Consider the following 22,917-nt stretch of genomic DNA (forward strand, 5'->3'; position numbering starts at 1 on the left):
GTCATTAGTGGAAAAAAAGTTTCTGGCTCAATAAATTATGTGAGAATGAAAAAAAAACTGCCTAATTCCACCCCTGTAACATCATCTGCCTTCATCTATCTCAGTTCCTTTCCCTCTAAAGCTCTATTAGTACATTTGTTACCTTTTGGCATGACTATTTTAAGGCATCCTTGAATGGTGTCTCTCACTCAATACTCCTTAAATTTGATGACATCCATAGCCATGCTGCTCATGTCTTAGCTCACACCCTGTAACTTTCCTCTATCATTCCTGTGCATGCCCACCTACATTGGCTGCTCGTCAAATACCATCTTGGTTTTAAATTTAACCCTAATCCCTCCCTATCTCTAAGGTCTGCAGCCACAACCCTCAGATATCTGCACTCCTTGATTTCTGGCCTCTGTGTATCCTCAATCCACCAATGGTAGCCACATATTCAAACACATGGACCCAAGCTGTGGAATTATTTCCTTCACCTTCCTATTGTGGGATTTTCCCAGATGACCACTTCTGGTACATTGTGGCATTTGTCCTGGCTACCAATATGTGATACCAGACAAGGGTTGTTTGAGGTGGTTCACTGCCAACAGTTCTGCTTTGTCTTGGGCCTGTCTAGTGATAACTGCTAGAGGATACACCACCATAGAATTTTGACAGAGGCTGCAATGTTCTGAGATAACAAGTAGGTTCACTGCATGACGGCAGTAAGATACAACTACATTTAGTTAAGCAGAATTACTAAGACCTTAGGGAGCTGATACAGATACAATATGTCTCCTTGAAAGCGCAAATAGTTCAACTTGTTTTTTCATAGAAACAAATATTTTCTATATCTTATTATAAGAATCTTAATTTTAAAATAATTTCTTCATTTCCCAGACATTGTAGCTCGGTTGGGTTCATATTTGAATAGAATCATTCTGACGGGATCAGCTTGCTCCTGTGAAAATGAATACCAAAAGGCAGCCTTTAGGAAAGGATGAAGAGAAAAATGGGAGGAAAATCAAATGCCAGGATAAAATTGTGGGAACGTTTCTCATGAATGCAAATTGTCAATGGTGACATGTTTTTAAGACTTTCTTTGAGGATTAAAATCCATATAAGAATAATTCCTTCCCCGCCCCATTTCCCTCTCTGACTGTATGATAGTGTTGGATTGGGCTCCACCCACTGATTGTTGCCAAACACTGCAGTGTTGCTGCCTGCAGTACGTCCAGACTGCAGTAGATACTCTGGGGAGGGGGAGGCACGTAGCAGACCAGTTTAAGAATGAGATGCATCTATAAATTAACCACTTCCTTCCATACACCACTTGTTTTCTATCATGGGTTGTAGTCTGGAACTGTGAAGGAGGATACCTATCCAATCCTCCAGGAATTGAAGATTAATCTCTGGGACATCCTGTGAAGAAATCCCAGGGAGAGAAAGAGATCATGGGGCAGTTAACTAAAAAACACTCTTGTCACATTTTCTGTGGGAGCATTCTCAGGTTTAAAATGATTAGAAATAGGAAGAACAAAAAGGTTCTTTGACCGAGAGTCAAGAATCATTTGATCTGTCCATCTGATTTACAGCACTGGAGTGTGTTTCGTTTTTGATTTGCCTTAGCACTTGGTGCTTCACAAAAATGAATGTATCAGCTGACCAATAGTGGAAGACAGGGAGGGAGGGAAATAGGCAGGCAGGTTCTAGTCAAAGCATATTGTGAAAGCTCCAAGAACATCCAATAAGAGTTGACAGGTGTATTTTGTAGCAATCTGCTCTTGGAGGAGGTGGGGTAAAGTTTTACACCTTGAGTCTTTTTATGACATTTTCTCAAACTCCAATCAGCTCTTTACTCCAGCTTATATCTGAGAACATAGAAACGTAAGCAGACTGTTTAATCGCTTGAGCATGTTCTGTCATCTCGATGATCTGTGACCTAATGCTATCCAGCCATCTTTTCCCACTTCACTAATATGTATGGTTTCACAAAATTCTGAAAATCTCAAATTTAAAATTAACAGTTGATCGAGGTTCAACTGATGTTTTCTGAAGAGTTCTATATTTTGTCTACTTTTGTGTGTTATAGGATTTCCTAACTTCTCCCCTAAAGGCCTGGACTTAGTTTTTAAGCACATCTTTAAACCTAAACCCACAATTAATTTCTCTCTATCTACCTTATCAACTCCTCTGGGTTTGACCTTTAAGTCTACTTTGGGAAGCCTTCCACTGTTGAGAATTAACAAAAGGGCAATGCCCTCAAATCTAAGTTTAGAATGGACTGGTGAGTTCAAACAGATTTCCCCTATAACTCCAAGATATGGGATTTGATCAGATGGCAACAGGGCCCAGAAATCTAACACAACCAGGAATTGCTGCAGAAGTGGCAGCAATTATGGAGAGGTACAGTTCTGAAGAAGGATTACTGGAATCAAACCTTAACTCTGTTTTCTCGCTACTGATGTGACCAAACCTGCTGAGTTTCTCCAGCAATTTCTGGTTTTGTTTCAGATTTTCAGCAACTGCAGTTCTTAGGTTTATGGGATAAACCTATCACCTGTCTCTTGTAGAAGTAGTATGTGACTTGAAGGACAATTTTAGTGAGGCTGCATCCCTGCTTGCTAAATTTGTGCTTTAAATTTCTGCCGTTTTGTTCTTTCTTCTCTTTGAGGGATGGGAGATTTTCCTTGTTCCTACTATTCCTGTATAAAGAGCTTCTTCAGTCTGAAAGTTTCACTCATGCTGAAGAGTTCCATCAAATGAGACAGAAGGTGTCCACTCAGCGTCTTGATCCTTTTCCAACATCAATATGATCATGGCTGATCTGTATTTTAATTCCATTGACATATCTTGATTCTGTGCCCTTAACATGCTTGCCTATTCAAAAGTCTCATTCTGGTCACCCTGTGACAGGAAGGATATTATTAAGCTGAAGAGGATTCAGAAGAGATTTACCAGGATGTTGCCGGGAAAGGAGGATTTGAGTTATAAGGAGAGACTGGATAGGCTGCGACTTTTTTCACTGGAATGTAGGCAGTTGAGGAGTGACCTTAGCTGAAAATGTGTTGCTGGAAAAGCGCAGCAAGTCAGGCAGCATCCAGGGAGCAGGAGAATCGACGTTTCGGGCATAAGCCCTTCTTCAGGAATTATGCCCGAAACGTTGATTCTCCTGTTCCCTGGATGCTGCCTGACTTGCTGCGCTTTTCCAGCAACACATTTTCAGCTCTGATCTCCAGCATCTGCAGACCTCACTTTCTCCTCGAGGAGTGACCTTAGAAAGGTTTATAAAATCATGAGGGTTATAGATAAGGTGAATGGCAGGTGTCTTTTCCCAAGTTGGGGGATTTAAAGACTAGGGGTCATATTTTTAAGGCGAGAGGAGAAAGATTTAAATGGGACTGGAGATGCAGCATTTTCACACAGAGGATGGTTCGTGTATGGAATGAACTCCTAGAAGAAGTGGTGGATACGGGTACAGTTACCACGTTTAAAAGGCAGGAATAAGAAATGTTTGGAGGGATATGGGTCAAAAACAGGCAGGTGCGATTAGTTTAGTTTAGGAGTATAGTTGGCATGGATTGATTGGACCCAAGGGTCTGTTTCCATGCTGTATCACTCTATGACTAATTATTGCAGTTTTGAAATTTACCACTGAACCCCAGCTTCAACAATTGTTTGGGGGAGGCAGTTTTAGGTTTCCAATAGCTATTGTGTAAAGATGTAGTTCCTGACATCACCCCTTTTAACTTTCAAGTTATGCCTTCATGTTTTTGAATAGCACAGCAGAGGAAACAGTTTATTTGACCCCTGTATTGAATATTCCAACTAGATTAATTACTCTTTAACTTTCTAAACTCAAGGGAATAAAAACTTTGACTATATACCTGTGCTTATAATTTAACATGTGTAATCATTTTAAGGACCTTCCCTAGGAATGGTGGCACCTATTAAAGTGAAGAACCTTTTTTTTCAGCTTAGTGGTAGATATGTATTGACCTGCTATGCTTTATCCAAAATTTGCTGTACTATATGCAGATGAAACTGCCAGAGATAACAAGTCAAATAAGGAAGTATTTTTTTAAAATTAACTCATAGAATGTGGGTGTCACTGTGTCACCTGGCCTTTCTTGTCCCTAGTTGCCCTTGAGAAAGTGGTGGTGAGCTGCCTTCTTCAACTGCTACAGTCCACGTGCTGGAGGTACACTCACAATGCTTTTAAGGAGGGAATTCTTGACCTGCCTTACAAGATTACATTTCCCAAATGTCCTTTATTATCCTAGTTATCATGAGGGCACCCCGGAACAGTAAAGGGTCATGAGGCACAATACTTATACAGGATGTCAATTGTTGGAAGTGGTTCAGAGGCTTACTAGACTGATGAGTGGGTTGCCTATAAGGAAGGAGAAAGTGAGGACTGCAGATGCTGGAGATCAGAGCTGAAAATGTGTTGCTGGAAAAGTGCAGCAGGTCAGGCAGCATCCAAGGAGCAGGAGAATCTGAAGAAGGGCTCATGCTGCTCCTTGGATGCTGCCTGACCTGCTGCGCTTTTCCAGCAACACATTTTCAGCTGCCTATATGGAAGGGATAGATAGGCTAGGCCTGTATCCTCTAGTGTTTATTGGAGTCAAAGGTGTTTTAACTGAAACATAAGATCCTGAAGGGACATAACTGGTGAATGTTGAAAGCAGGTGTTCCCTTGTAGGAGAATCTAAACTCGGGGTCACAGTTTAAAAATAAGGGATGCCCATTTAAAACAGAGATGAGGAAACATTTCTTTTTCTCTTAGAGGGTTGAGAGTCTTTGGAATTCCCTTCCTCAAAGGGCAATAGATGCAGAATCTATAAATATATTTAAGGCAGAAATAGATCCTTGATTAGCAAGGGGCATAGATTATTAGGAATATACAGGAATGTAAAGTTGATGTTAAAATCAGATCAACCATGGCTTTATTGATTGATACAGCAGGTTGAAAAGGCTGAGAAGCCCAATCTTGTTCCTTGTTCATATATTTGTAAAGTTGACCCATTTTCAGACAGTGATCTGATGCTCACAGTTCTTTGACAGACCCTTGAATCCTCTATCTGTCCTAAACCAATCAATGGCCTATCTAGCCACTTTTTATAAAATCTCCAAATGTTTCAAAACATTTCACAGCCAATTTATTAGTTTTGAGATCTAGTAATTGTATTCCACCGTGAATCATTACTCAGTAGGTAGTACTCCCATTTTTGAATCAGAAGAATGTGGATTCAAGCCCTCATTAAGGTTACTTGAGCACAACCTGAATTGATATTTGGCTGGAGTATTAGGGGACTACTGTACTGTTAGCGGTCCTGACTTTCAGACGAGAGGCTGAAGGCTCTGTTTGGCCTCTCAGTTAAATGTAAAAGATCTGATGACACAAATTCAAAGAAGAGCAGAGAATTCCTCCCTGGTATCCTGTACCAACCTTTATCCTTTAACCACCATCATCAGTTTATCTTGTCTGTATCACAAGTTTGCCATATATAAATTAGCTGTTGCATTTCTTTTAACAGTGACTACACTTCATTGGCATTAAAGTGTTTTGGGAAATCTTGAGGTCATGGAAGTTGCAATATAAAGGCAAGCCTTTAATTTGGTAAATATTGTGACCACTGGTTCCCACACTGAGAATGAAAGGATCTGGGAAGTGAAAATGGTGCTATTCTTTGGTAAATGTATGATGATGAGAGTAATAGCAGATCTGTTCATTCACCATTTTCTGACAAATCCACTCAACAAAGCATAAAGGAATTATAGGTGGTTGCATCCCGTGGAATGCTGTTAGACAGTATTCTGCGTGTCCTTGCAGTTGATGAGTCTGTGTTCATTACTAAAGGGCCCTGAGACAGAGACAAGAATGTTTCCAAAGTTGTGGATAGCAAAACCAAAGAATGAAACATTACCTTTGTCACCTCATTGACACACAAGTCATACAATGCTTCAAAATGTTAGAGGTATAGAGTCTGACAGCATGGAGGTAGGCCCTTTGGCCCAAACTGGTCCATGCTGACCAAAATGTCTGTCTGCACTAACCCCATTTTTCTGCAATTGGCCCACATCCTTCTGATCCTTTCCTATCCATGTATTTGTCCAAATGCCTTTGAAATGTCGTTAATGTACCCGCCTCAACCACTTCTGCTGGCAGCTCATTCCATATGCATACCACCCTCTGTGTAAAAAAGTTCGCTGTTAGGTTCCCTTTTGTTCTTTCCCCTTTAACCTTAAGAGAAGCCCTCTAGTCCCTGATTCCCCAATGTTGGGAAAAACACTGAGTGCACTCACCTTATCTATGCTTCTCATGATCTTTTGTACCTCTAAGGCCCCCTTTTCAATCTCCTTTACTCTAAAGAAAAAAATCCTAGCTTATCCAACTTCACCCTATAACTCTGACCATAGAATCTAGGCAACATCCTTGTAAATTTCTTCTGCACTCTTTCCAGTTTAACAGCATTCTTCCTATAACAAGGTGACCAAAACTGAACATAATACTCCAAGTGCAGCCTCACCAACGTCCTGTATAACTGCAACATAACTTCCCAACTTCTACACTCAGTGCCCTGACTGATGAAGGCCAGTGTGTCAAAAACCTTCTTCACAGTCCTGTCTACCTGTGACTCCACTTTCAGATAACCATGCACCTGAACTCCAAGATCCCTCTGTTCCACTACACTCCTGAAGGCCCTACCATTCACCATGAAACTCCTCCTTGATTTGACTTTCCAAAATGCAAGACCTCAAAATTATCTATATTAAACTCCATTTGCCATTTCTCGCCCATTTCCCCAGCTGATCAACGTCCTGCTGCAATTTCTGATAACCTTCCTCACTGTCCATGACACTGTCTATTTTAGTGTCTTCATCAAACTTACTAATTTCATCCAAATTATTGATATAGATAATGAACAGTAATGGACCCAGCACTGACTCCTGACGCATTCCACCAGTTACAGGTCTCCAGTCCGACAAGCATCCTTCCATAATTACCCTCTACTTCCGATCATCAAGTCAATTTTGTGTCCAGTTTGCCAGCGCGCCCTGGATTCCATGTGATCCAACTTTCCAGAGCAGCCTACCACGTGGAACCTTATCAAAGCCCTTATTGAAATCTATAGACTACGTCTGCCACCCTGCCCTCAACGACCTTCTTGGTCACTTCATCAAAGAACTCTACCAAATTTGTGAGGCATGATCTCCCACTCACAAAGCCATGCTGACTATTTCTAATCAAACCCTGTCTTTTCAAATGCATATAAATCCTATCTCTCAGAATTTTCTCAAGTAATGTATCCACCACAGATGTTAAGCTTACAGGTCTATAATTCCCAGGCTTTTCTTTGCAGCCCTTCTTGAATAATGACACAACATTCATTACTCTTCAGTCTTCGGGGACCTCACCCATGTCTAACGATGATGCAAAAATACCAGCCAGGACCCCCACAATTTCTTCTCTAGCCTCTTGCAGTGTTTTTGGATATATCTAGTCAGGACCAGGAGATTTATTCTACCTTCATTTTTTAATTCATCCAACATCTCTCTATTGTGATATGGACCGTCCCCAAGATATCACCACTAACTTCCCCAAGTTCCCAACTTCATAATTTTCTCCATGGTAAACACACAGGAGAAATATTCATTGAGAACCTCATCCAAGTCCTACAGTTCTCACAAAGATAGGACGGAGGTACGTGGATTAGAATGGAAGAGTTCAATATCAGGTCAGAGAAAGAGAGGGAAATTATGATTGACCTTAGAGAAGCAAAAGGATAAGAAGGTAAGTTTTAATAAGTATAATATTTCATACTTTTAAAATCTTCCAACCAGATGTCAGTAACTAAAGGAATGAGTTTCTGCATTTTCAACTGCTCACTATCTGGACAAGAGAAATTAATTTCTCCTGATGAAGAGCTTTTGCCCGAAACGTCGATTTTCCTGCTGCCTAACCGGCTGTGCTTTTCCAGCACCACTCTAATCTAGACTCTGATCTCCAGCATCTGCAGTCCTCACTTTTGCCGAGAAGAAGTTAATTAGCAGTCATTGACAATTATCACATCACTAAATGTGTTCTTGTGCCATTAACTACTAGACAATTTTCTCTGGCAAGTTTAAGGGCCAATAAATGTGCAAATGCAACAACTTATGAAAATCACAATTAAAGGCAAGAATTTCCAGATGAGTATAATTTACAATTAAGAACATACTCTGTTTTATGTGCAGATTAGGTGAATTGGCCATGCTAAATTGCCCATAGTGTTCAAGGATGTGCAAGTTAGGTGCATTAGTCAGGGGTAAATATGGAGTAAGAAGGTAGGGGAATGGGTCTGGATGGTTACTGTTTGGAGGGTCGATGTGAGTAGATTAGATTATTTACCATGTGGAAACAGGCCCTTCAGACCAACAAGTCCATACCGACCCTCCGAAGAGCAACCCACCCAGACCCATTCCCCTACACTTACCCCTTCACCTAACACTACAGACACATTTTTGGATGTGGGAGGAAACCGGAGCATCCAGAGGAAACCCATGGAGACATGGGGAGAATGTGCAAACTCCAAGCAGACAGTTGCCTGAGGCAGGATTTGAACCCGGGTCTCTGGCGCTGTGAGACAGCAGTGCTAACCACTGTGCCGCACATTGTTGGGCCAAATGGCCTGTTTCCACACTGTAGGGATTCTGTGATTCTATGTCCACTTTGATACTTGAAGGGCCCTATTCTCTGTCTAGTTATCCTTTTTCCTTTAATATACTTAAAGTACCTCTTTAGATTCACCCTAATCTTCTCAGCCAAGGTTATCTCGTGCCCCCTTTTCATCCTCCTGATTTCCTTCCTGTAACCACGTATCGCCCCAGTGATTCCCTTGATCCCAGCTGCCTGTACCTGAGCCACTCCTTTTGTCTGGTCAAAGCCTCAATACCTCTTGTCACCCAAGCTTCTCTAATCCTGCCAACCTTGCCCGTCATAGGAATAGATAGACCTTGAACTCCAGCTATCTCACTTTTAAAGGCCTCCTACTTCCCAGAGATCCCTTTGCCTGCAAACAAACTACTCTGATCAACCACTGCAAGCTCCTGTCAACATTCGCCTAGCCCCAGTTTAGAACTTGAAGCTGTGGATCAGTTTGTCCCTCTCCATAACTACTTTAAAATTAATAGAACTATGGTTAAATGTTAGATATTAGTGAAAACAATAGTTTGCTCCGAATTTCCTTTTAGTAAATAAAGTTAGTATTCTCTTAAAAGGAAAGTTGGAATAACTTCACTTACAAAAAGGAAATTTGCCTAAACTCCATTGACCTGACAGGATTATGTGCACTACCAGATCAACATTCACTCACATTGTGTTTGCTTGCCTTTGATATTACACACCAAGGTGCCAGAGGCTGTGGTACATCGATCATTAGGGCAGAATCAGCACTATCAAACCACTCAACAACATCGAATATCTCTAGGATGCAGTCACACCATAAATGGACCATCCTTTGTGCTTTAGTGAGTGGCTTGTCTTAGAAAAGATTAATAAACCAAAGACATCCACATCAAAACATTAGTAAGCTCCTTGATGAAATTTCTGTGGGATGTACAGTTTGCCAGTACCAACTGGATCATAACAAATAGGTAGCTGGATTTTACAAAGCCTCTGGAGGCAGGGTTGCAGATGGGACTGCTGGTAAAATGACACTGGCAGGCAATAATTAACCAATTATATAGTCATGGTCCTCAAATTGTCATCAGTGGCCCTTGGACAGGATATGGAGAGAATCTACCCAGAGCCTGAATGTGAACCCTACTTAGCAACCTCTGCTAGAATGTGCAGAGTGGAGAAGAGACTATCTGTGGTGCTGCCAACTCTAGTTGAGGTATTGCTGCCCTATGCCAAAGAGCCAGTATCTCCCCTCCAACAGTATTTTTATCACTATGAAATGAACGTATTATGAAAATGGAAAGAAAACATGCCATTTTGTTCTGATGATATTTGTCCTGAGTTTTATGCTTGCAACAGTTTCCAAGGGAATAATCTCCAATTGCTAGAGACTCCAGGACAATCCCAAAGGGTTAGCAACTCTAACTGGAGGTGTCCTCTTATTTCAACTACCACAAGCTCTCCTCCAACGTGGTCAACTATGCCCTCCAGCACATCTCCTCCACTTCCCACAACTCCACCCTCAAATCCCACCCCTTCAACCGCAACAAAGATAAAACATCCCCTGGTCCTCACCTTCCACCCCATTGATCTCCAGATACAGCACATTCCCCTCTGCCATTTCTGGTACCTTCAGTCAGACCCCAACACCAAAGATATACTTCCCCCTTCACCCCCCCACACTTGTCTGCATTTTGCAGAGACCATTCCCTCTGCTACTGCCTCATTAGGTCCACCACTCCACCAACCCCCTCGCCATACCTGGTACCTTCCCCTACTGCCCCAAGAGGTGTGAAACCTGTACTCACACCTCCCCCCTCACCTCTGTCCAAGGCTCTAAAGGATTATTCACACACACACACACAACAACCCCATCGCCCTGTGGCCAACCACTTCAACTCCCCCTCACACTCATTCAAGGGCATGAAAGTTCTGGGCCTCCTCCACTGTCAAATCAAAGCCACCTGCCAATTGGAGGAAGAATGCCTCATCTTCTGCCTTGGGACACTCCAACTACATGGCATCAATGTCGATGTCACTAGTTCCCAAATCTCCACTCCTCCCACCCTTTCCCAGGTGCAACCCTCTCACTCAGCACCGCCTTCTTGACCTGTCCTACCATCCATCTTCCTCTCCACCCATCTACTCTACCCTCCCTACCGACCTATCACAATTACCTCCTCACCTGCATCCACCTATCGTCCTCCTCCAAACCTCACCTCCACCCATCTCTCAGCTCCCTTTCCCCTCCACATTCCTGATTAAGGGCTTATGCCCAAAATGTCAACTCTCCTGCTCCTCGGATGCTGCCTGACCTGCTGTGCTTTTCCGGCGTCATACCTTTTGACTCTCCAGCATCTACAGTCCTCACTTTCTCCTAATTGGAGGGTAGCCAATATTCATGGAACCTAGGTCACATTGATCAGCTGGGGCCTCTCTGATGAAAAGTAGTGGCATAAAGAGAATGTGGAAAGATAAATATGTGCCACATCATATCAGCAAAATTATAAAGCAGCAATGAGATATCTTGAGAAATGAAAATCAGGTGAGGCTGGTGTTGGGTGCAGAATGCAACTTGGTTAAAGTTGGCTGGTTGTCTTGTATGGATCTGACAAGCTATTGTTCTGACTGTCTGCAGTGCAGACTGCTGCAGTGCTGATGATTTCATGGTCCCTGCTCTGTTTACCAGAGCTCACCATATTCACTGCAGAGCATTTAACTAATCTGACATCACTATATTAACTCTTGCATTTGAAATCACCCACATCTGTTTATTTGTCCTACACTGTGAGTGCAGTGGCTTGAACATGAAAGGACAGAGTGAATTACAGTCTGGAATCCAAACCAAGTACTTTGAATAGTTTACATTAATGAACAATGGATTCTAAGCAGGAGTTAGAGGCTGGAATCAAATTAACATTTGCTATATAGAAGACGTCTACATTCAGATATTATAATCACTCCGGGTTTTTGTTACTCTACAATATGCACCACCCAAAAATCCTAATTAGGTTCAAGTCTGAAACTTAATGTTACTGTGTGTAAAGAATCCAAACTCCTCAATTATATTCCAACCTGTAACTCATCATAGAGTCTCCTTATATGTAAACCACCTCAATTCTTTGATTCAGTTTCCAATAAGTAACGAACCCTGAGTATCTGGTATTATTTTATATACAAACCACACAAATGACTCCAGTAGATTCTAGGCGGTTTAATACTCCACTCTCTTTCATTCTCTATATATTTTCCCCTCTTCAAGAAATTAAAAACAAACAAATTTACATTTTGTACAGAGTTCAGTTACACTTTTATGAGATAACTATGGATTGGAATTGTTTCAAGTTGACAATGAAACAGCATAGTCTGGGCTTGTGAAGAACTCGCAGTAGTTGTTTTGTTGTAATTTCAAAGGTAGTTGTTGCTTTTAAAATTGCTTGTGATTAGATTCCCACAGTATGGAACAAGCTATTTGGCCCAACAGATCCACAATGACCCTCTGAAGAAAAGCCCACCCAGTCCCGTTCCTCCACCCCATATTTAATCCTGACTAATGCACCTAACACCATGGGCAACATAGCATGGCCAATTTACCTGACCTGAACATCTTTGGATTGTGGGAGGAAACCGGAGCACCCGGAGGAAACCCACGCAGACACAGGGAGAATGTGCTAACTCCACACAGTTGCCAGAGGTAGGAATTGAACCCAGGTCCCTGGTGCTATGAGGCAGCCGTGCCGCCCCACGGTGAGTTTCTGATGCTGTTCATTGCAGCAATTTATCAATGATCTGTATCTCCAAATGATTTGGAAAGGCTCTGCTTCATAGCTGCAATATGTGTGTCAATTCAACATGCTTCAGATATACTTATCAAATTATCACATCCTGATGTTTGTACTGACTTCTTTAGAAGATGATATTTGATAGATTCACACAGATGCTAGCATATTGTGTGTTCAGGAACCCATATTTTCAACCATATCTGAGAGTCTCACTGTTACTTGTGTCCCCCTCTGTCTCAATGTATCTCTTTCTCTTTCGTAATTGATAAGCCACGTACATTCCAGACTCTGCAAACCCTTTCTTCAATCCATTCCTTCCCTATGTGCTCTCTCATTCTTTATTCATTCCTTTGCCTTTCCCTCCTTTCTCCAATCCTTTCCCATCTCTTCATTCTTTCACCATTTGTCTCTCAATGCCTTCACCACCTCTCTATTCCTTCCCCTGTGCTCTCTGTGATCTACATGTGCCTCCCCTCTTTCTACCACATCATTAAAGGTTATTCCCCCCTCCTCTTGTGCCTTTCTGCACCTACATTTGTTTTCTGGTCATAACTATCTGGTCCTTCTATGTTTCCTCAGTCCTTACATTAATCCATCATTTTTACTTTTCCTGTTTCTCACACCTTTCTGTTCCTCCTACCTCTCTGTTGGTTCCACACACTCTCATGGTCTCTCATCAGGATGGTTGTAAACTTGTTCTTCCTGGTCTGAGAAACATCAATGAAGCCCTTCCTGAAGAAGGGCTAATGCCCGAAACGTCGATTCTCCTGTTCCCTGGATGCTGCCTGACCTGCTGCGCTTCTCCAGCAACACATTTTCAGCTGAGAAACATCAATCTTGTTTCAGCTTTATAGGCAACTCATTGCTCCTGACAAAGTCTTCAAGGTGCCCGTATCTTCTGGCTGATGTGGTATTAGCTATCAACAATCATTTTTTGCTTTATGTTTGGAATAATTTCAAAGGCTGTGTACAGATTTAATAGAAGTGTTAAACATTATGAAGAGTTTGATAGAGTAAATAAGGATAAAGCTTTCCCACAGGGAGAAGGCAATTATTCAGTTTTAGAATAATTGACAAAAGAACCAGAAGGAGAAACAAAAATAAAATTTGTTGATCTCGAAATTGAATAAATACTTATATAGTAAGAAAAGTGTCTGGGCTATGGAAAAAGAGCATAGAATGGCGTTAATTTAAAGTCTTTTAAAGACCCAAAACAGACACAATGGGCAGAATGGCCTCCTTCTATGCTCTAAGATTCAATTCCTCCTCTGTGGCAGAAGCAGTCTATTTAGCCCCTGCAATGAGAAAAAGGGAGGGGGTGGAGGTAAAGAAGAACTTTGTCCTTGATCACTTATATACTTGCTGACCAAGAGTGTTATCACCAATGTCAGGTTGCAATTTAATCAAGGGGTTCTGTGTTCATTTACCCGTACTGAATGAGAGTGCCAAAAAATATTATTTACAATTAGTACATGTGACGAAACTGATGGGTGTCACCATAGCTACTTCTGTGGCTATTTGTGGGACAACACTGGATTCAAGGTCTCTGTAGAACCTAACATCAGCAGAGTGTGGACCTTATCAAGCAGGCGAGCAGAGAACTGGATGGAGATGAAAGTCTGAGTTTAACTTCTGTCTGAAGTACACTTCAAACAGTATATGAAAAATGAATACAGGAGAAAAGAAAAAGTATTTGTGCATATGCCAGGAAATTTGTTGCTGGAGTATAACAAGTGACTTTTAGCTTGTCAACATTCTAAACATCAAGAAGAATTCCACAACCGGCAAAAACAAGAGAAAAATTTTCAAGTCCTAACCACTTCTATTATTCTTCCTTGATGCATTCAGCTCTCCGTTGCTAGGGCTGTTGATAAGTAAGTTGATGTCAATGGAAGTCTGAATGATTTAACTTCTTTCACACATTGTTGCTTTATAAAACTGCCCACATCAATCCCCAAATTATCACCATCAAATCTCAATCTTCAACTGGACAAGACAAATGTGAAGGGGAGGGCAGTAAAAGGTAGGCAAAACAATTTTGAAAGGGTAGATTGTATTTGAAAAATCGATAAAGAGGGAGACATAGTTCAGGAATCGTACCTCAACTCAAAACGGGAGACTAAATGATCTTTTCACCTTAGAACAGCAATTTTATTTTATTCATTCACTGGATGTAGGCATTGTCAGCCAGGCCAGCATTTATTACCCAGGCTCAACCACATTGCTGTGGGTCTGGGGTCACATGTAGGCCAGATCAGGTAAGAACATCAGTGAACCAGATGGGTTTTTCCTGACAATTGACAATGGTTCCATGATTATCATTGGCCTTTAATTCCAAATTTTCATCCATTTATATTGTATTATCTGTCATGGAGAATTCAAACCGAGATCCCCAGAACATTACCTGGGTCTCTGGATTAATAGTATAGCAATAATATCATTGGGCCATTCTCCACAAGAAGCAAGTGTAACCAAGTCAAGAGTGATATTTAGAGGCAATTAGATAAATACGCTGATAAAATAAAACATGTTGGATAAAAGCAACAGACAAGCAGGATTTTCATGGCTGGAGTCAATGAGCAAGTCAGCACCACATGTCAGTGTTGAGCTAAATCCTATTCCAAGGTTCCTACATCTCTAAAGGTGACCTCTAATCTTTCATTGGCACAAACCGCTCAACAGAAACTCGATGCTTTCATTTGGAGACATCGCTACAGTTTTGATCACAAGTTTTATTTTCGGTTTTCTATAAACAGCCCTCTGTTTAAATAGACAATGTTTGCTCAGTCACTAGATGATTTACTGCAAACTAGATTGCTGATTGTGTGACCTACTGTGAAGTCCCATTGTGCTGCAGCTCATTGGCTAAGTAATTGTGGTAAAAACAATGACTGCAGATGCTGGAAACCAGATTCTGGATCAGTGGTGCTGGAAGAGCACAGCAATTCAGGCAGCATCCGAGGACAGGCAAAATCGACGTTTCGGGCAAAAGCCCTTCATCAGGAATAAAATGAAGGGCTTTTGCCTGAAACGTCGATTTTGCCTGTCCTCGGATGCTGCCTGAATTGCTGTGCTCTTCCAGCACCACTAATCCAGACTAAGTAATTGTGACCATTAGCTGTCAGAGCAGTGCCAATGAACACTTCGGAAAAACTTTGCTTTCAATTTTTAAAACATTCCTCTGTCAATGTTTTGGTCAATTGTTAATCCCTTAAAATAAGGGTGATGTCTGCCAGGCTGTGTCATTTGTAGGGGTGTGAGCAGGCAAATCTTGGAGCCCTCGGTCTTTGGGCAGAAAGGACAAGAGTTGCCCTGTAGAAGGTGCAGGTTCTTGAGCCAGGGTTCTATTCTCTCTCCTTTCACTTTTGTGATTTCACTGTAGTAGAGTTTATGGGATCAGTGTTTGAATGCCTTTCAACTTTTTGGATGACGAGCTGCCACGTGGTAGTTTGTGGCAAGTTCCTCTCACGCAAGAATGTCAATTTGTCTCCTTTTCAATTGGACTAGAGCGTACTGAAAATATTCTCTGTCCTCTTGAGATTGGGTGGCAATACTTTACTAATTAACCACCAGAGGAAGCAAATTTGCCTTTTCTTGGTGCAGATTGTGTTCTGCTGACCACATACATTCAGACTATGATGGTGGCCTACTTCACAGAACGAATATGGTGACCCAAAGAGACTGGTGACCAAACAGAAGACAGTCTAGTGATGATCAAAGACAATGATGCAGTCTGATGTCCAGGTCTGAAATGGTGCCATTACCTTGGTTAACCAGAACTCATTAATCAGTGTAGAAATTCCTTTTGGGTAGAGGTAGTAAACAGCTGTAATACATTAGCCACTTTGTTATACATATGGATGGGAGGGAGTGAAAGGAGAGATATACTTGGTTCCATTGTAGACACCAAGGAATTATCTACCTTCTGAGAGAGAAAATGGGTGCACAACTCAATATCACTCACTTTGTGTTGCTGCCCAAGTTGAGTGTTTACCTCATGGTGTTTGGCTGTATTCTGTCTATTTGTCATTTCACACAGCATTAATAAGAAGTCTGTAAATCTCTCTATTCTGAGACCAATGCAAAGAAAACAGGATAAAGAGTTTCTGCTTCGAAGGGGGAATGGGTGTCTTATCATTACCAACATAATCACATAACATATTTACATCCTTTGTTGGCAGTGACCAGTCATTCCAATCACTAGATTAGACACTGAGCAGCTGTATCCAAAGGACATTTTTAATAAATTTATCACTGTGTTATTGCTTTTCAAGATAATGATATTCTATTTTATTCAGTGTATCATCCAAAGTATGTTACTCACTGAATATGATTCCCTTTCTAAATGTTAATTGCATTTTATTCAATTTGATGGAAAACTTGTCTCTGGAAAATAGGGACAAGGAGAAGGCTATTAGCCCATCAGCCAGCTTTGCCATTTAATTGAATGATTTTTCTTGATCTGCATCTTAATGCCATCTACAGAATTAGAATTAGAATCCCTACAATGTGGAAACAGGCCCATTGGCCCAACACGTCCACACTGACCTCCGAAGAGTAACCCACCCAGACCCATTCCCCTATCCTATGTTTACCCCTGACTAATAACCTACACTATGGGCAATTTAGCATGGTCAATTCACCTGATCTACACATCTTTGGATTGTGGGGGGAAACTGGAGCACCCAGAAGAAACCCATGTAGATACGGATCATGCAAACTCCGCACAGACAGTCGCCTGGTGCTGGAATTGAATCCGGGTCCCTGGCACTGTGAGGCAGCAGTGCTAACCATTGAGCCACTGTACTCATTTTGGTTCTGTATATCTCTGTGTAACATCAATTCTACATGTGAAACCTTTGAGAAAAATATATCCTCCAAAGCTTTACTATTTAATCTCAGGATATGGGGTCTTTGGAAATGCCAACATTTATTGTTGGTCCCTTGTTAGTGGCCCATGTTGTAATGGTGTTTCTACAATGGAATTAGTGGAGAGTTCTAAACAGAATGAATGAGCAGCATCTGAATCTGGACAGAACATGACTCACAAGGAAAAATGGATTGATAGAGCTCACATGACCTTGCTGCTCTTAATCACTGCAGAGGGAAAGGTCCTGGGATTGGTCAGTGCTGTCAAAGCAACCTTGGTGAATTGCTGCAGGGCATTCTACATCTTGTCTATAATGCAGCTTCAAAGTGCCGATGATGGAGAAGGGCAAGTTAGACACAGAGGGACACTGAGTGAGGAAACCACTCTGTTCTATGTTGTGTTGAACCCACAATCTTCTGGTGGAAAGACATAAAACTGCCAAACTGAGCCACGATAACATGTGACACAGTGCTAGGATGATGGTGTCGCCAGGCTCATAGTCCAGAGTCCCTGACTATTTGTCTAGCAACGTCGATTAAAATCCCACTATAGCAAGTTGTGAAATTTAAATTCATGCAATAAATATGGAATTAAAGTTTGGTATAATGGCCAGCATTCTCACTAGTTTGCTTTTCTCCTGCACACGCCTCTGAGGTTCATGCACTGCAGAAACTTACAGAATTAGAACTAAATGCTGCAAATGGTATTGGCCATATGCGGACCCTTGGAATGGCTGTGAATACACAGAGCTCAGCAGAAACGTTGCTAATGGTGACCACTGTCAATTGGTATAAAAATGTACCTGGTTTACTAACATACTTTAGGGAAGGAAATCAACTATCCTTATCTGAGCTGGGATTCCGTATGACTGTCCATGTGATTCCGGACCCAGAGTATTGTGGTTGATTCTTACTTGCCCTCTGACATGGCCCTAGCAAGCCAGGCAAGTTAAGGGCAATTGGGATGGGCAATAAATGTTGGCCAGTCAAAGATGTCCACATCCCATGATTTAATAAAAACGTAAACAAGTTAAAATGAGGAGTTTGCCTAACAGCTTAGCCATGGGGTCAACAAATGTTTGAGAGTTCCATCCTGCGTGTGAGTGTCATTATATTCTCAAAGGAATGTGCATTTTATATTAACTCGGCAAAAGTTGTATATAACTTCTAAATAAATCTGAAGTGGATTGCAAAATCAACACAAATTCCTCACCTAGCTACCTCTTGTGTTATTTCCTTTGTACATTGCAAATGTTTTTCTGATGTTTATTTACACAATTGAGATTTTGCTTGTTATAAAGAGACTACTAGTAAGTTGAATCAGGCAGAATTATTTTATTCGGATAAGGGTTCAAGACCCAGAAGACATAAGTTAAAACAAGGAAGTCAGAACATCATGATCCATTGTACTAACAACACTGATATGTTTTTGGTAATTGGGTGTATTTCCAGAGAGTGAAGGAATTGCCGCATATAGTGAGAAACAGGGCTGGGGTGTAGGTGTCGAGGGAACTTGACTTGAGGGCCATTCAAAACGGGACTGACTTGTCAAACTTGTTACATACCATTGTAGCACTTGGCCCAAATGTTTATTCAACTCTTCACCTACTTCCAATCCAGTCAAGGATATTCAAGGCTGTTTGTCTTGCCTTGTTACAAGGGTCTTTGATGAAATAACCTTTATCCAATCTATTTAGTTAACCTCACATTATCATTACTCCATCTTCTCTTTCCTTTATCTCGCTTTACCCTTTAATTAGATTCAATCATTCTATGCAGTGGTGAATTCCACATTCTCACCAGTTTCAGAATAAATCGGTTTCACTTGAATTCCTTAATGAACTTCCAAATGTCTATCTTATGACTCTTAACTTTAGATATCCCAACAACTGTAAACATTTTCCAGTTGTGGATCACTCGTAATTTTAAGAATCTCTCACTGGTCACCTCTCAGCCTTCATTTTTCTCGAGGGGTCTAATGGTCTTGTTCTTAAAAGATACTGTTTTCAACAATGTAACATGGTGGTTTTCTTGATCACCTGTGCTTACAATTGTAATTGTACCTCAAAAGGGATTTTAGTTGTGAAGTACTTTGGGAAACTGTGAGGATGAGAGACTTTATAAAGGTGATAAAGATGCAAGTCTTTCTCTCATTCTATCAGTTCAATGTAACTTGTCTATCATTTCCTCTGCCCTGAAGCTCTTCAACCATGTCCTGCAGCACTGTCCCCATGACTTGTCCTACCAGCCTATCTTCTTTTCCACCTATCCACTCCACCCTCCCCCCGCCCCCGACCTATCACCTTCATCCCCTCCCCCACTCACCTATTGTACTCTATGCTACTTTCTCCCCACCCCCACCCTCCTCTAGCTCATCTCTCCACACTTCAGGCTCTCTGCCTTTATTCCTGATGAAGGGCTTTTGCCCGAAACGTCGATTTTACTGCTCCTCGGATGCTGCCTGAACTGCTGTGCTCTTCCAGCACCACTAATCCAGAATCTGGTTTCCAGCATCTGCAGTCATTGTTTTTACCTATATACAAATACATTTGTTTGTACTCTGCAAATTCATGATTTTGAACAACATATGTAGTGTGAAATCCTCTTACAATTGCGTGAGAACGATTAACAATGTATAATTGTAGACTTGCAGCCCTGAGCTATGTACCTCAAACATTTTAAATGTTCCTGCAGCAAGTGGCAGCAGTGATAGGGGTCATTAATACCAACTTCTCTTCATATTTTCATCTCATTCTGCAAACTTGTTTTTCTCTTACTTTCATGATTGTTTGTTTATAATGTTTTCAGTTAAAAACTCATGTAGCTATGAAGGTGAAACTCTCCAGTGTCAGGAGTAATGAAAGTTCCCCTTTAAAAGTGCAGCCCTAGCTGGGGCAGCCCATTCCCCTACTGATCTCATTGCCACAAAAGCTTTTGTATTTTCACAATATTTTTGAGGGTTTGGGGAATGCAAGGAGTGTAGTCAGTAAGGCAGATGAACTTCGGGCTTAGATTAGTACCTGGGAGTATGATGTTGTTGCTTTACTGAGACTTAGTTGAGGGAAGGGCATGTTTTAGCAACTAAATATCCCAAGATATAGATGCTTCAGGTGGGATAGAGAGGGAGGTAAAAGAGGTGGAGGAGTTGCATTACTGGTCAAAGAAGTTATCACAGCTGTGCGGAAGGAGGGCACTATGGAGGACTCAGCAGCGAGGCAATATGGGCAGAGCTCAGAAATAGGAAGGGTGCGGTAACAATGTTGGGGCTGTACTATAGGCACGCCAAAAGTGAGCACGAGAGGTACAAATATGTAAACAGATTATGGAAAGATGTAGGAACAACAGGGTGGTGGTGATAGGAGATTTTAATTTTCCCAACATTGACTGGGATTCATGGAGTGTTAGAGGTCTAGATGGAGCAGAATTTGTAAGGAGCATCCAGGAGGATTTTCTAGAGCAGTATGTAAATAGTCCAACTCGGGAAGGGGCCATACTGGACCTGGTGTTGGGAAATGTGCCCGGCCAGGTGGTTGAAGTTTCAGGAGGGGATTATTTTGAGAATAGTGATCACAATTCCATAAGTTGTAGAAGACTCATGGACAAAGGTGAAAGTGGTCCTAAGGGAAGAGTGCTAAATTGTGGGAAAGCCCACTATACCAAAATTCGGCAGGAGCTGGGGAATTTAGGTTGGAGCAGCTGTTCGAAGGTAAATCCACATTTGAAATGTGGGAGGCTTAAAGAGACGCTGATTAGAATTCAGTAGAAATATATTCCTGTGAAAATGAGGGATAGAAATGGCAAGATTAGGGAACAATGGATGAGAGGTGAAATTGTGAGACTAGCGAAGAGGAAAAAGGAAGTGTACAGAGGTCTAGGTGACTGAAAATAGATGAAGCTTTGGAAGAATATCGGGAACGTTGGACCAATCTGAAATGAAGAATTAAGAGGGCTAAAAGTGGTCATGAGATATCTTTAGCAAACAGGGTGAGGGAAAATCCCAAAGCCTTTTATTCGTATATAAGGAGCAAGAGGGTAACTAGAGAAAGGGTTGTCCCACTCAAGGACAAAGGAGGAAAGTTATGCGTGGAGTCAGAGAAAATGGATGAGATTCTTAATGAGTACTTTGCATTGGTATTCACCGAGGAGAGGGACATGACAGATGTTGAGGTTAGGGATAGATCAAAGTTTGTGTGAAGATTTGTAGCTCGGGTGCTCGTTGTTGTGGTTCTGTTCGCCGAGCTGGGAATTTGTGTTGCAGACGTTTCGTCCCCTGTCTAGGTGACATGCTCAGTGCTTAGGAGCCTCCTGTGAAGTGCTTCTGTGATGTTTCCTCTGGAATTTATAGTGGTTTGTCTCTGCCGCTTCCGGTTGTCAGTTCCAGCTGACCGTTGCAGTGGTCGGTATATTGGGTCCAGGTCGATGTGCTTATTGATTGAATCACAAAACACTACATAGGACAAACAGGAAGACAGCTAACGATCCGCATCCATGAACTAGCCATGAAATGACACGACCAGCTATCCTTAGTAGCCACACACGCAGATGACAAGCAACATGAGTTCGACTGGGACAACACTACTATTACAGGACAAGCCAAACAGAGAACAGCCAGGGAATTCCTAGAGACATGGCACTCATCCACAGATTCAATCAATAAGCACATCGACCTGGACCCAATATACCGACCACTGCAACGGACAGCTGGAACTGACAACCGGAAGCGGCAGAGACAAACCACTATAAATGCCAGAGGAAACATCACAGAAGCGCTTCACAGGAGGCTCCTAAGCACTGAGCATGTCACCTAGACAGGGGACGAAACGTCTGCAACACAAATTCCCAGCTCGGCGAAAAGAACCACAACAGTTAGGGATAGATGTTTGATTACTCTAGGTCAAGTTGGCATAAGGAGGGTGGAAGTGTTGGGTATTCTCAAAGATATTAAGGTGGACAAGTCCCCAGGTCCAAATGGGATTTATCCCAGGTTACTGAGGGAAGCAAGAGAGGATATAGCTAGGACCTTAACAGATATCTTTGCAGCATCGTTGAACACAGAAGAGGTCCTGGAGGACTGGAGAATTGCTCATGTTGTTGACTTGTTTAAGAAGGGTAGGAGGGATAATCCAGGTAATTATAGACCGGTGAGCCTGACGTCAGTGGTAGAGCAGCTGCTGGAGAAGATACTGAGGGATAGGATTTATTCCCATTTGGAAGAAAATGGGCCTCTCAGTGAAAGGCAGCATGGTTTTGTGCAGGGAAAGTCATGTCTTACAAACTGAATAGAATCCTTTGAGAAAGTGACAAAGTTTATTGATGAGGATAGGGCTGTAGATGTCATATACATGGACTTCAGTAAGTGTTTGATAAGGTTCCCCAAGGTAGGCTGATGGAGAAGCTGAAGTTGCACGGGGTCCAGGGTGTACTAGTTAGATGGATAAAAACTGTCTGGGCAACAAGGGACAGAGTAGTAGTAGTGGAATCGAGTTTCTCAAAATGAAGACCTGTGACCAGTGGTGTTCCACAGGGATCCGTGCTGGGACCATGTTGTTTGTGATGTACATAAATAATCTGGAGGAAGGTACAGGTGGTCTGATTAGCAAGTCTGCAGATGACATTAAGATT

At 41.8% G+C, this 22,917-nt stretch overlaps 1 protein-coding gene across 7 annotated transcripts in view; it reads right to left on the reverse strand.

The window, feature by feature from the left end:
• The window catches only part of camta1a (calmodulin binding transcription activator 1a), a 1,306,542-nt gene that overhangs the window by 56,831 nt on the left and 1,226,794 nt on the right, over positions 1-22,917 (reverse strand). The gene's annotated exons all lie outside the window — the stretch shown is intronic.

This window comes from Chiloscyllium plagiosum, unplaced genomic scaffold, assembly GCF_037043375.1.
Source record: "Chiloscyllium plagiosum isolate Xiang-an unplaced genomic scaffold, Cpla_swu_hap1 HiC_scaffold_37, whole genome shotgun sequence".
In the NCBI taxonomy this organism is placed as follows: Eukaryota; Metazoa; Chordata; class Chondrichthyes; order Orectolobiformes; family Hemiscylliidae; genus Chiloscyllium; species Chiloscyllium plagiosum.